The following is a 14,520-nucleotide window of genomic DNA, read 5'->3' on the forward strand; positions in this document are numbered from 1 at the left end:
GAAGAACAATTAGTTGATATGTCAGGTTTTAAAACCCGACATGTCAGCCTACTCCTCTCCACATACCGGATTTTAAATTCTGATATGCAGAGGTAATGATCCCGCACATCGGACTTTAAAATCCGATATGCAGAGGTCCTTCCGTCCAGCTACACACCAGACTTTAAAGTCCAATATGCGGTTGGAGAAAGGAGACTTCGGAGGCTAATCGGGTTTTGAAGTCTGATTGCCCTCTGAAACAAGGGAGACAATCGGACTTCAAAATCCAATTGCTCTTCGAAACGAGGAGTGAAAAACCTCGAAAGAAACCAAAACAAGGAAGAAAGAAATGCAAAACAAAAAGGAAAACCCAGAAATAAAAATAAAATGCAAAACCCTACCTCGCGGCAATGGAGATGGAAAAATCTGGCAATGGAGCGATCTGATCCGAGTCGAGGTGAGCAAAATCCGAGGAGGGCACGTGGAGAAAAAGAAGACAAATGAAGGAAATAATCGCAAAAATTAACTTAAAAAGCGATTAAATAAAAACCCTAAAAAAAACAATTAATGTAGCATTAATTACAACTCACAGTTACATGTCGGACTTTAAAGTCTGAAATGCGAGCTGAAAACTTTTGCATGTCGGACTTTAAAGTCCAACATGCATTGTCCAAACAAGCAGTCTATAGGTCAGACTTTAAAGTCCGAACTGCAGGTTTAGACCATGATAAACGCACATCGGACTTTAAAGTTCGATGTGCAATCAATAAAGAAAAGACCTTGCAGTTCGGACTTTAAAGTCCGAACTGCAAGTAAAACTACAAACTTAAGGGAACTAGGAAAACATTAAAAACAGAAAACAAGAAACAAAATGAACTAACCGACGAAGTTGATTAAGTTCTCCCGGAGACCATAAGGTACGAAATGGACCAGTTTCGTAGGGTTGCCTCATGATTTTGGCGGTGCTGAAATCGAGGATGACATGCATTAACTTGAATGGTGATCATTGTTTGATGGTATTGATTTGAACATCTTTGAAACATCCTTAGAATATTGAATTGAGTTTGTGTCAAATTTTTCAAGTTGATGATAAGACCTTGGTCGGTAGGGTTCCATATAGTCATTCATCCATGTTCTTACATTCTAGGCCTTAGAGTAGACCTTCTCAACCCTTTACCTTTTTCTATTTTATTAAATCAAGCTAGTATGGACAAAAAAGCATCACTAAACATCAAATCATCTAAGTTCCAGCAAATCAAGCATTCAAGCATTCAAATGTAAGTCCCCTTGTGATTCCATCATAATCACATCAAACCAATGAGCTTATCCACATGTAGTGACCCTATATTCATGAACCTTGGAGTCTTCTCAAGTGATCCTTAAGCTATTCTTCAACATTTGAGAGATTTTGTTGATTATGGAAGAGTGTGATCCGAAATGTTGATGCAAAAAACCCTACACAATTGAATACAAAAACAAAAAATTAGAACCATAATAAACTGTGGAAATCTAGTCTCTTGATTAAAATAACTTGTGAGTTCATGGGGTTTTAGTGAAGATATGTTATAGAGAAATAAAATTTAATCTCCTTATGTCCAAAATGAACTTTCATATCACGTAGTTTATTTTCTGTTTTCTTTTCTAGGGGTTGTATTCATGAGATGATTTAAAATTATACAAGGTGGCTTGTGATTATGATGGAATGCTAAACATTTATTATGAACTTGAACTAACTTTTATTTGCAGTCAACTTGTTTTCTAATTACAATGAAGTTATGGAAGGTTGTTTAAATTAGTCTAGCTCATGTTTCACTGAGCTTTGATGATTTAATTACAAATGATGCTTATAATCAAAGGATGATGACAAATGAGCCTTAGATTGAAGATTACGTACCACATCAATCATGAGAACTCAGTCAGAGTAGCTCTTTGCCCAGTACCGATGGAACTAGACTTGGAAAGGCTTCTCAATATTTGCCTCCTCTCCATCATGAAAGTTATTATCCTCCCTCTGATCTTCCTCCTTTGGATTCTTAGTCTCATCATGAATTATTTGTGTATGGTAGAGATCCATCCCTCGAGGGAAGCATTGTTGGAAACCTGCCACTAACAGTTGTTATCACACAGTGGCTGTGTTTGTAGAATGGTTTCAGGTTACTAAAGTATTTCATTAGGAGAATTACAACCACGTTTTATTTAGTAAGGTAAAACTATATGGAAAGTTAAGTGTACAACTATTAGAAGTTTGTGGGATTGTTTTGTAGGTGACTCAACACGTGCAAATTCCACTTTCATATGCAGATGCAATCATTGGCACAACTGGTTCCAATATTAGCTACATGCACAAGACTAGTGGAGCAACAATAACTATCCAATAAAGTAGGGAGTTCCTCGTGAAATGACAGTTGAAATACATGGAATTGCTACACAAGTCCAAACTGCCCAACAATTGATACAAGTTTAAAATCTTTTCACTATAATTTTTTGAAATTGCATATGGTTTTGAAGAGGAGAGTGGGAGAAAAATGTTTTGCATCCCTAACACCCATTTCATGTTTAGCACTCTTGGAGATGAACTTAATGATACTATTGCAGTCACCTTACAACAGACCAAAATGTAGCTAAATAACCTATTTTAGACCATAATAATATGATTCTTTCAGTTTTCTAACACGTTTAAATAGTTGCTTGTTAAGTCCCTTCTCATTCTTCAACTTTCATATTACTGAGGCATCATCCCAACTGTTAGCTTCTGTATAAATATTTGAAAGCAACACTTAATACCTAGGTGTTTTAGTGCTAATGTAAAAAAACTCTACACGCGCTAAGAAATGCATCCCAAACAAGTAGGTTGTAGAGGCATCTATTTGCTTAATTCATGTGCTTAGCACAACCAAGAAGGTCTACAAGGTAGGCTTAATATTCCACTATAGTACAAACTCTTGAATCATAATATCAAAACACTGCATGCTTTGATAGTAGACCTACATTATAGAACATAAGAATTTGACACTATATATTTCACCTAGCTTCTCCCACACTCTTTTCAACATTAAAAAATAGAAAAATTCAGTTGGTTTTTTACTTCCTCTTTCTCTATTGCAAACAAGTGGTGCATGTGGATATATATAGAGGACTAGTGAAAATAAACATGTTCGATTCTATGGGGCCTACCTAAGGCAGAATCTAAAGATTAAAGAACATCAACTCTACGGAGGTCCAAAAGACATCAACAATGAACCCCTTCCACTAGAATCCACATAAATAAAGACCAACAAATGAAGGAAGAGTAGATTAATAACTACACCTCCAAGAAAAGAGAAATCGGAAGAGGAATCATCTGAAGCTCTACTCTAGATGAGTGTGAAGCAAAGAGAAGTATAGAAAAATAATAGAGGGATGTCTCTTCATAAGATGTTAATGAGGAGTTGAACACACCAAAAGACGCTTTGCTCATGGAACAAGTCTCACCACCAATGGACGAGGACCAACTCTATAGTGACTTATTCTATAAGGAGATTTTGGACATGACCTTTCAAAAATACACCAACATGGTGGCACCCAATAAATTGATTGTTGAAAGGGCCCTAATCTGGTAAATGGTAACAACCATTTCATGTCCAACAATCTTGGAGATGAACTTGATAACACTATGACAACTACATACCCTGTTTTAGACCATAATAATAGGGTTCTTTTAGTTTTCTAACACATTTAAATAGCTACTTGTTTCATTGCAATCAAGTTGTGATATAAAAGTAAAGGTTAATGTAGTTTGTTAAGTCCCTACTAACAAAGATATTCGAATTGGTATGAGTATCTTGAGACATTACACATCTTACATACTATTCAATGAGGCTTGAATACTTCACACACCTCCAAATTTGAACCTGTGTTCCTTGTATGGAGTACACAACGTTCGCCATTAGGCCCAATCAGGTTGTACTTTAGGTTGAAGTAGTGACTATACCTAAACTATTGCTCAAAAATCACTCTTCCCCCTTTTAATATTTCAATTTGACCTTTGCTGCTGAATTATGGCCCATTTGACAATTTTTCAAATGTAGTAATGACTTTTAAATGTAGTCTATCTTCCAATCAAGATCCCTATGGAAAAATACACAACACTGAATAATAACACAACTTACATTATGATTCTACCTTGCTTCTTAATAAAATTCCCCTTGGGAAAAATCTGAACTCAAAAAAAATCTTTGATTATATTATAATATGTTCTGCTGAGTATAATATTATGCATATTTTAATTCTGTTTTGCTTTTGAGAAAACTAAGGCAAATATTCCTAGCAATTCATATGGAATACATTAAAATTTTAAAATACAAAGTTTTTTATGGATTCAAATGTGAATAACAATGACAATGGTGACTTTCAAAAGATTTTAAATTCCATGTGCATTCTCTTACTTAAGTTATAGCTAACAAATTAATTGGCTGAAAGGCACCCACTTCATCTACGTGCAAGGAAGAGGTGTGGAGAGTGTGAAGGAAGGGCAACAATTATCCAACCATCAAGATGCATCATGACATCGATGGATGGATCCCCCCATAATTATAGTTTGGCTTGCCCCTGATGACAATTATCATTCTATTCCCCTTCCAGCCTAGTTCACTCTAGTTTGCAAACTATTTTGCGTGTTTTTCTCTTCTTTTTTTATCACCTCCTTCTCATTTCATTGTTGTTTTGAACTTTTGAAAATGTTGCAACTTTGAGCTAAGAATTTATAGAAAGTACAAGCTATTGTAGTAAGGATATTTATGTTTCTTTAGTGATACTATCCAATATATTTTATTTTCAATCAACATTTCCCTTCTTTTTAACTTGTATCTAAGATGATTATTATAGTCTAATTGTGCCACTTTACAAAGATCTCTAATGTGAAAATATTGCAGTTATAGCTTACCACTAGTCTAATGAGAAAAAAAATTCTTGATATTAATTTAATATCATGACTATAGTCTCTAAATAGAGACCTACAACATTGGATTTCTAAAATAGATGTCGAGGGTATTCGACGATTTCTTGAATTTTTAGGCAAGTTATCACATGTCTTGCTTCTATAAAGTGAAATCCAACCTCTATATTAGAAGAACCTTTCTTGATCAATTTATCTATCCTTTGGGATCTAATTATTACACTTAGTGGTGATTTTATAGCAAAAGTTCATAATTTTCCCATGTGTACTAAAATTCATGGATAAGTCTTGAAAATTGAAATATATTGTTCTTCATCATTTAAGCCATTTCCCACCCAAAACTAGATCCACACCCTTACTTGGCATTATAACAAACATTTTTTAATCTAATTGATAACTTCCAACTAAGAGTTTAATATGATGGCATTTATCACCACAAGGGAGTTGTTTTCCATCATCTATCATGACTTGAAAATTCAAGAATGGATAAATAAAAAAATGACCTCACTAGCCTCAATAATTTTATGTGTACTGCCACAAAAAAAATCACATTTTGATTTTTAATATTACTAGTTAATTTGAGTGCATGTAGTGTATTTATTTCATTTGACGCTTGTAGGGAGATAGTAGTGTTTTCTTTTTTCCTAGAATCCTCATTCTTAAGTTTTATATATAGTTCTTTTAAAGTACTTTTCTCTCTTCTTCAACCTCATTTTCTCACTACTAGAATAGTTATGACTCTTTGACCCTTTGCTATCACAATTTCAACTTATTCTATTTTGTATTTTCTCTATCTGTTTTTGAGGAGGGAACAATTTCAAAGAATTTATTCATGTTTTATCTAGTAGGATAAGTCACATATTTTTTCAATTACTTTTATTGTTTCACCTTTGTTAGTGTTTTGTTCCTCAAATATGTAATGCTTGTTGCATAGCTTTCCTAATTGTACAAGTTTCCAAAAACTGAAAATCATGTTGAATTTGGTCATTAAGTCCATTGATGTACATTTGTAGCATTTGGTAAGGTGTCACTTCGAGAGATGCAAGTGTCAATCTCAAATGCTTAACATTATATTCTGTTAAATCTATTAATTATTTTAAATTTTTATTTGGGAAAAATAGCTTCCAATACATCGTTTTTCATAAAAAGGTTGTCAATTCTTTACTGAATTTTTTCCAACTAAACATTTGCCCTTGTCTATCATTCGTCTTCCATTAATACCATTGGTAAGGTCCTAATTCAAAATATGTAAGGCCATGTAAACCAAGGAATTATTTGATATATTATAAAATTTGAATTGTCTTTCTAGGAGTCTTATCGATAAAATTACATTTCTAACATCATATTTATGAATGTTTATTTTTGGTGTGTACGGTTCTTGACCTCAAAAAGGTTCTCCTATCTCTTGATTTGGTTTATCATGGTTGTAACCATCTTGGTGGCTTCTTTGGGACTTTAATTCTAATAATAATTCTTGTGTAAACTTCTTTAAACCCTCATTAAAAAAATTTACAAATTGGTTAAGCATTTTATCTTTAATGAAATGTATCATTGTTTCATATCCTTTCGGAATTCCTTCCTAAAATTTAGGTAGTTGAAAAATAAAATGGTCCTTGATTTTGTTTGTATAATAAGGTCCTCAAATCCTAAAGATGGCATGGCTTCAATTATATGTTAATTTTAAATATTAAGGTATGAAAAGATTTCTATGAGAGAATTTGATGTTTAAATTTGGGCCAAACTTTGACCATTGAATTAAGGAAGATATTTTAAGTATAAAAATGAATTTAAAAGAACTAGCCATACCTATTTTTTCATAATCTTTCTAAACATGTAAAAAATTTCAAAAAATTCCAAACATTGCAGTCTATAAAGAAAATTGAATTGAGATGTTGACTAAAGTTTGACCATTGAATTGAAGGACTTATTTTATGTCAAACAATATATTACAAAAAATTAACCCTATCTAGCTTTTAATAAGCTTTCCAAAAATATAATTGTTTTTAAAAAAATCTAAAAAATATCATCCTATAAAATAATTTTATAAAAAATAATAAAATAGCAATAACTTTCACAAAAAAATGTCTTCAGTGTCTAATTTTTTTTTGAGAGATTACCTAACACATTCATCAAAACCCCCCCAAAAAACATCCAAATACACATTGGTTTAGAAGTTATTAGGAAACAAAAATGTTGGCCCAAATCATAGCTTTGATGGCACTTGTTATGACATTTCTTGGAAATATTTGTATAAATAAAAAATAAAGTATACCCTATTGAGGAGGTGACTTGGACCAACTTATTAATCATAGGAATATATATTATAATCATCACATAATGTGTTGTTTTATAATAATGAGTAATTTTTTGTGATCAACTCTTGGGTCATTTGTGTTGGGACATTATTGAAAATCTTCATACTTGAGCACATCCATTAGTGTAGATTGTGCAAGCAAAATTATTCTAGCTAGTTCAGAGAGAGAGAGAGAGAGAGAGAGAGAGAGAGAGAGAGAGAGAGAGAGAGAGAGAGAGAGAGAGAGAGAGAGAGAGAGAGAGAGAGAGAGAGAGAGAGAGAGTTGAGCACATCCTTCCCACAACCACCATTAGTGTAGATTGTGCAAGCAAAATTATTCTAGCTAGTTCAGAGAGAGAGAGAGAGAGAGAGAGAGGAGAGAGGAAAAAGATATTTATACATAACTTTGAGAGAGAGAGAGAGAGAGAGAGAGAGAGAGAGAGAGAGAGAGAGAGAGAGAGAGAGAGAGAGAGAGAGAGAGAGAGAGAGAGAGAGAGAGAGAGAGAGAGAGAGAGGAGAGAGGAGAGAGGAAAAAGATATTTATACATAACTTTGAGATTAAATAAGAATAGCTAAGTTGAGGTGGACAATTTTTTGGATTTCCATTATATCAGCCTTGTTTGTGTAGTTTAAATTGATACATAGTTTGATTCCTCCCTAGGATTACCAAGTGAATTATGAGGGATTCCAAAGATTGCTAAATGTTTAGATTCTAACTTATTGAAGAGGTTTTTGGGTTTGAAACTTGGAATAATAGCTAGTAGTATGTCATTTTCTTGGATTAGATAATTCCACTAAATTGATGAAGTTGCAAAGCTCAATCCATTGCTAAAAGATTCATCAAACTAAGAAAACTTATGGGAAATTAGTTCCAATCTTTACATATATATTTGATAGGGTCTATTCCATATATCTTAAAATATAGGGCTTTAGAGAAGCTTGTCACTCTATTGTAGAGTGTTCCATGTTTTCACTAGTAGTAGCCATTTGAATATGATATCAAATCAAGAGTTTCCAAGGCAGAGTTCCTTCTAAACCTCAACCAATACATTTGGCTAAAAGATAGATCCCTTGTGTGAGAACCAATGATGTCAAATCCACCCTTCTACTTTTGAAGAATATAGTGTGACCAACAAGTAACTCCCCATTTGGACCAAATAAAACTTCGTTTAGGTTGTGTTATTGAATTGTAGAAGTTTCAGAGGGCAACCCACAAGAAGATATTTAAACTTGACCATAGAAGAGTATTTTATTAGCCACCTTGATATGCTCATCCATATATAGGAAATTATTTTTCCAAGATAATAATTTGAGTTTGAACTTGTTTAAAAACCACCTCCATTAATATTTTGATGAAACTTTAATTCCAAAATAAATGCCAAGGTATATAATTATCATTCCATGTTTGATCTCTCATTATTCTTTTGTGATCAAAGGTGGATAAGGCTCGAGATGTACCATCCAAAATTTAATTTTGTGCATATCTAATTGAGAGTTCAAAGCAACATAGAAAAATTTAAGGGTATCATGTAGGTTATTGTCATAACTAGTACTATTTTGAATTAAAATCATGTTATCATCAACGAAGTGGGAGTTAAGAGCAACAAAGCTACCTAGTAGAGATACGTCATGAATGAGGTGATCTAATTAGGCACAATGTAGGAGATATCCTAGTGTAGGGTTTGTGAACTAAAATGGTGTACCAAAAAGTAGCCAATGTCGAAAAATTAAGAAAAAATGAACAAATTATTTTTAAAACTTCAAACATGCTCTTGTTATGGCTTGGGAATACCAAGCCATAACACAATCATGTTATGTAGCTTTTTATATATCATTTCCATTTTTTTTAATACACTCACAATATGTTGAGCACAAAACAAGTGTATTTTATGCTCAACATAATGGTTTGAAACATAAAAATGCATTAAAAAAATAGGCCCTCATTTGGAATTGTAATGGTGTAAATTATATACGCTTACAATTGCATGCTACATTTAGCACCCATTTTGGAGGTAACTTGTTTGATCTGGTGCAAACATGCTCAAGCTAGGTTAGATCAGCAAAATTGGTCTCACCCCTTAGTGCCTTTGACCTTTATGTTGACTAGGGTACCCAATGATCCTATCCTCCCAATTTTCCTGTAAACTTTAATATTTGAATGCCAATGTTGAGCCCATAATAGTGATATTTCTTTGTTCCCTCTTTTGAATAATTATTGATGAAATGGTATGAATCACATATAAACATGACTTCCTCTATCATTTAAAATCCTAGTTAGTCAATCTAAGTGATATAATAATTAATCTCAAGTACTCTATTTAGGCACTCTAAAAATCACACAATCAAAGTCTATAGACCTAAGAAATATGAGAACACTATCAAGTATATCATCAAGCACAATTGAATTAATTTAGTTTCCTATTTGTTATCATGTGATGTACTAACATTTGTAGGATCTTCACAAACAACTTATGTGGAATCCAAGATAAGGCTTCAAATATGATGTAATCATTATAATTTTAGCATTATCATTATTCATTTATCTCTACTCCTTGAGGGAAATAACTCTTTATCACTCATCATTGTATTGTGGAGGTGGAAACACCAACATGAGATTTGAATTAGGAAATACCCTATGCAACACAACCATTTTCTCCTCTTTTTTATGTGTGAAGGTTTAGATATGAATATTACAATTGAGACATTGATATATTATAGCAAGATAGGGTAGATATTGATTGATAGTTTTAGAGTTCAAATTAATGAAAAGAATAATATTATGGTGGCTAGTGTCTCTATTTGTCTAGTTTTAGCTAAGATTTGCATGATAGAAGCCCATAAATTTCTTGAGATTGTTTGAATCAGTTTCTTCTACATTAGAGTACTCTAGGACCTTAGTGTCCAATGCCAATATCTGGCATATTCTACTTCAAATTTCACTCTTGCATACTTGGCTAAACACTTCGTTCTTAGATCTGAGACTCTATCTAGAGTATCAATTCTATATTTCTCATACTTTGATAACCTTCTTCAAAATTTTCATCATTAACCTAGTTCATTATATGCATTTAGGCCAATCCCTAATAAAAACACAACCCTCCTAATAGATAAAGTGTAGATCCATGATTTTTTGGCTCTCCCATGAGTACTATAGTCAAATTCACTCACACCTATTCTAAATGATTTGTGTGAAAAATAAATATTGATTCTAGTTTGATGCACATATTGACCTAGTTTAACTTTTTCACCATTTCATTTTGGTGAAATTGATGTATCTTGCACTTGCATATTTTTTGATTTATTAACATAGATCTGATTTATATACATTTGATTATCTAGATAGTTAAATGCATTCTTTCATTGAAATTATTTCTTAGCATTCTAAAAAGTATTGTGTACAGTTTAAAAGGAAAATTTTTAAATTCAATTTATTAGTATTTATTATATTCAATAAATATTCAAATGAGTTATTATAATACATAATGGTATTGTTGAAGATGTTCTATTCATGTTTTCCTTAGCATACATCATTTGTAGATGTTTCTTGTTGTAATTTTGATTATTCTTCCTCTCCCAAAATTGGTCTTTCTTGTGACTAAATTTTGGTTCATGAGGATTATGTCATTCTTATTCATGATACTCCACCAACAATTCATGGCAAGGCTCCTCATTATGGAGCATGAAGCATTGATGCATAAATAATTATGTACCTCTCCTAAACTAGATCTATTGGCATAATATTATACCATCATGTTCCTTAATGATTCACCTCCTAATTATTTAAATCATATTTAAAGAATGAGTGAGACTAATAAGGATTTGTGTTCTCATCAAAGGATTAATCCTTCCTCGACAATTCATGCTTTTTGTGATTAGACTCAATATGATTAGACAATACATATTCTTGGAATTTGTCACGTGAATCCTCCTCCATTAGAGTTAGAATTCTACACATTATAGGGTTTGGTTTAACATATTTTTCAACAATGGTTATAATAGACAAAATTTTGGGCTTATGGAGCAATGAATTAGGGTTCATGTGGATCTCACACCATATTGTTATAAATAATGTGTTGGGTTCCCACCTTCCTCTCCAACTCCACCTCCTTCCCCATTACCTCATAGAAAGAACAAAATCATTTTTCACATGAGATAAGACTGCTTCCTAATCCTTCTACTCCATCTTGGGAAGACCATACCTTTCTAAGGCTCTTCAAAACCTAGTTTATTACTATTCCTCCTCTAAAAGATTGCAAGGTTCAAAAATATGATCACATATATCACTTTTTTTGTTTGAATCATCACATGATTAGCCATCCCACTAGTGACTGTGAGGCATTTAAGAAATAATTTTGCAAGATTATTTGTGATGGTATCATTCACATGATAAGTGTTATTGAGTTTCTTTGTTGTCTTGTCTCTATCATTATTGATTAAAGCCTTGTCTATTACATTTCTCCTCACTATGTCAAATTAGTTACTCTCTATGGGGGCTCATTGTCATTCATAGTGGTAAAACCTTATGCGAAATCATACTTTATCTTCGGTAGAAACATTATAGTCTATGGTATGCTTATTATTTCCTTTACACTAAGGGGAAGGATAACTTTTGTTTGAGGTGTGTGTATCTAGGTTCAAGGATATCATCTCTTTGTTTGATGGGTATGTATTCTTGTGTAATAATTTTATCTCCTTTCCTAAGGGGTGTGTATACATTTTTAAGGATCTCCTTTCCTTGTTTGAGGGTTATGTATCTATGTTTAAGGGTTTTCTCTCCCTTTTTAAGGGGTATATAGACTTGTTTAAGGATCTCATTTGGATGTTTGATGGATATAAATCCTTGTTTAATGATATACTCTTTTTGTTTTGGGAGCATGTATCTTTGGTTAAGGATTTGCTCTCCCTTTTTGGATGTGTGCATCCCTTCTAAGGATCCCCTCCCCCTTATTATATGGCATATCCTTATTTAAGGATCTCTTCCTCATTTTTTAGGTATGTTTACCTACAAAGGATCCCATCCCCCTTATTGGAAGATGTATCATTAATGAGAATCTCTTCCTTTTTCTGTAGGTTCATATCCTTACTGAGGATCCACTCCCCTTATTAGAATATGTATCCTTGTTTAAATGTATCTTCCTTGTTTTGTAAGAATGTATTTGTGCTATTTATCTCCTATCCCTTATTGGAAGATGTATCATTGCTTAAGGATCTCTACTTTTTTTGGAGGTGTGTATTCTGGGTGAGGATGCCTTCCCGCTTATTAGAAGATGAATCCCTCATGATAATCTCTTCATTATTTTGGAGGTGTGTGCCCCTATTGAAAACACCCTTCTTGTTGTTGGAATATATCCCTAATAAGGATCTCTTCCTTGTTCTAGAGGCATGTATCCATAATAAGGATCTCCTTCCTTGTTGGAAGATGTATCCTTGATGAGGACCACTTCCTTGTTTAATGGTGTCTATCCCTACTAAGTATCCCATCCCCCTTGTTGGAAGATGTATCCCTAGTGAGGATCTCTTTTTCAAAGGCGTGTATCCTTGTCGAGGATCCCCTTCCTTTGTTGGTGTGAAATTGGTATTGTACCTAGTAAGTTTCACGCCTAGGCCTTTATCACACATGTTACCTAAGTTTACTTAGGGACCACATAGGATTCTTCCCACTTTATGTGAATTCCCACTTTTAGTGGATAATTATCACATTATCACTTTTCCACCTTGAGTGGATAATAAGTTATTACTTCATATATGAACTCATCATTTTAAGACACATGTCATAATCTTATGTCATCCTATGTTCATCTTGGCTTATATAACTAAGGAGTCCCCTTTGTACCATTAATTCTCATTGTTGATCCCTCTTGTGCTCTCATCGAGTGCCCAAATCTTGGGTGACTATAATCTTCAACCAATCTTTCATGTTGTATATTATTCTATACAAAGTATATTATTATATTAAAGATTATTGGATTTCTTCTTGTTAGTCTTATTTGACAGGTTTAGATTGTAAACCTTGGTACATTTAGAGGGGTTTTTTTTACATTTTTATATTATATGTCAAATTTGGATCTTATTGGTATAAATTTAAGGTCACCATTGGATTCAATAGGTTTGAGATTCAAGTCAGTTTTGCCTTCTGTTTCATCCATATTGGACATGAGAGGTTCTTGATATTATAGAGAAATTTTAGCCAGAAAGGACCTCACCATCACACTCAGAAGGCTTGAGAGATGAACATTGACTATTAATTCATTAATTATGGAGAAATTTGATTTTGGGAAAAAATAATTTAGTAAGTTTTGAAATTGGGAGGTGATTATTAGATCCAGGACATTCTTGACATTGTAGAGAAATTTTAGCCAAGAAGGACCTCACCATCATGCTCAAAAGGCCCAAGAGATGAAACTTGACTATTAATTCATCAATTTTGGAGAAAGTTGATTTGGGGGAAAAAAATTAGGAAGCCAAGCCATACAACTTGATTTGTTAGTTTGGTACAAATTTTCAAATAAAATTCTATAAATTATTTTTAAAAAAGTTAGTTCAAATATATATTTTTTAGCTTTTTATTGTATATATATATATATATATATTACAAAGGTCACCTAACAGGGACCCTATGCAAAGGTCGTGTCAGGACCCATACATAAGGTACACACCATTTTCATAAAAGTTGTAGCCTTTTTAGATAGCTAGGTACCTCTTTCATGTAACTGTACTATTGGGCATGGGGTGTGGCCCCATGTGTCCCCCCCCATAATATTTTATTATCATTTTTCAAAATAGAAAATTCACAAAATTAAAGTTTTGAAAATAAATAAAAAATTCAAAGAATATTTTAGGTTTATTAGAGATTCTAAGAGAACATTCTCTACTGATGTTAGCATGATGTCAATAGAGCCTTTGAAATTTTGCTTTCACCCTCTCCATTGATAGCTTTCAATTTGAAGGTGATTTTGAAATGCTTATAACTTTGGCTTAGATTATCTAATTTTCAAGATTTTTTTTTTAATTTAGGCTAGGTTTGTGTGCTCTATGTACTGGTGAAGACAATTTCTAATTTTAATTTGTTATAGGTGTTGTTAAGTAATCCCCATTTTTGGAACTTTCAGAGCTTGGCTATGGCACATGCAAATTCCTTTTTAGGTGCAATTTTTTAAAAAAAAATTATAATTTTTCATGTTATTCATATTGGTATTATTAGTTTGTAGCCATTGTAAGCAAAAATTGTACTTTTACACAACATTTTTTGGCATATTTGGGCAATTATATTGCATAGATCATAGTTTGATCTTTTTCTTGTTGATCCTACTTTGAT

The sequence above is a fragment of the Cryptomeria japonica genome, chromosome 9 (assembly GCF_030272615.1).
Source record: "Cryptomeria japonica chromosome 9, Sugi_1.0, whole genome shotgun sequence".
NCBI classification, from domain to species: Eukaryota; Viridiplantae; Streptophyta; class Pinopsida; order Cupressales; family Cupressaceae; genus Cryptomeria; species Cryptomeria japonica.